This window comes from Parus major, chromosome 22 (assembly GCF_001522545.3).
Source record: "Parus major isolate Abel chromosome 22, Parus_major1.1, whole genome shotgun sequence".
Classification (NCBI taxonomy): Eukaryota; Metazoa; Chordata; class Aves; order Passeriformes; family Paridae; genus Parus; species Parus major.
This window is the reverse complement of record NC_031790.1, coordinates 3422502-3424370: the sequence shown is the minus strand read 5'-3', so window position 1 is coordinate 3424370 and position 1869 is coordinate 3422502.

Here is a 1869-nt window from a genome sequence, read left to right as displayed (position 1 = left end):
AGCAGGGATTTTCCAGCATTTCCAGGAGCCCCCTGTGTCCATCAGCTCGGCTCAGTGCCCCCAGCCCCCCTTTCCTGGCAGCCCTGGTGAGAGGAGTCACACTCACACACGGGCACTTCTCCCATCCCTGCTGCACAGAGCCCCTCCAATTAACCAATTAACCAATTAGGAGAGAATCTGATTTGCTCTCTCAGGACTGCAGCCCACGGTGGATGCAGGCAGCATGTGCTGGTCCCACGCCCAGTGCCAGCCCAAATTCCATCCCTGGAATTTTGAATTCTTCCCTGTCCTTCTGTCCCTGTTTCCCAAATCCAGCACTTCCAGCACCCCTGGATCTCAGGGAGGTGCTGCAAGCACAGACAATTCACAATTAGCACCTAGAACCTGAAGCAGCAGAGCCTGGACAGGCTGGGGGCTGCTTATTTTGGATAGATCCTTTTTTTATTGAGGGGGCTGGAAGGGGAATTTATCAAGTTTTCCATTTATCTTGCACAGCAGTAAAATATTTCACATCTCTATGATGAAAATTTTTGAGTAATTTTCCTTCATTTAGGCTACACTGAATCCTTCTGCCCAACTTTTAGGCTGTGTTAAAGTATTGATTTCATTATGTTTTATGTTAGCTGCTGTCCATCATAATAAAGGGGAAAAAAGAAACATTTTGGATTTTTCTTTCTGAGTACCACAGGATGGGGAGGCAGAGACAGAGGCACATCTGTGTGCAAACCACTCCATGAGTTTTCCAGAGAAGAAAATCTGATTTGTGTTCTGGTTTGGATCTCACTGATGGTACAAACACCGCTGTGTGTTCAGAGGTTTCTGTCTCCTTCTGCCAAGAAGCACCAAAATCTCAGCGACACCTTGGGCTGGGGGCAGAGATGAGGGGTGGGGAGGAAAGATATCACTGTATTATGGAAAGAGACCATAATATTATGAAGCACCTGGTGAAAAGCTACAGATGGATCATTGCCTTGTCTCCCTACCTGGCTCTGCCTTGAAAGACTTTTTTGCTATAATTGTAATTGATGTTTTCCTTCGCCCTTGTGAAATGGTTTAGTGGTTTGGAAATGATTTAAAGGAGGGATAAATGTGCAAAGCTCTCCCAGGTTTGTGTCAGGCTGCAGCTCCCTCTGCCCAGCTGCACCACGAGGGCCCTGGCACGATGGATCCCCCCGTGTCCCTCTGCTGGGCAAAGAGAGACACCCCCAGAAGGTTTGGGACCCCTCTGGAGCTGCCCAGGGAGGATTCTCAGCTGTGCTGGGTCTGTTCTGGGCCAGGACACGACTGGGTCCCCGGGGACACAACTGGCCAGGGTTTCACCGGTGTCTGTGAGCACCAGGGACAGCTGGGGGAGGGCTGGGAGCACCCACAGGCACAGCTGGAACATCTGGAGCTGGCTGGGCCATCCCACGGCAGGGATCTCCCTGCAGAGCCAGCTGGGGGCCAGTGGGGCTCCACAGGAAGGGAAGGGTTCACCCCAAACACCTCTGAGCACTGCAAACCTCGCTGCAGGAGCACAGGGGACACGAGCCTAGAGCAGGACAGCGCCAGGGTTATGGGGAGGGATCAGAGGGGCCCTCCCAGGACACCCTGACATGGAGAGATCCCACTGAGGGGATCTACTGAGGGGATCTACTGAGGAGATCCCTCTGAGGGATTCCACTGAGGAGATCCCACTGAGGAGATCCCACTGAGGGGATCCCACTGAGGAGATCCCACTGAGGGGATCCCAGGGGGGAGATCCCACTGAGGGGATCCCACTGAGGAGATCCCATGGGAGATCCCACTGAGGAGATCCCATGAGGGGATCCCACTGAGGAGATCCCACTGAGGGGATTCCACTGAGGAGATCCCACTGAGGAGATCCCA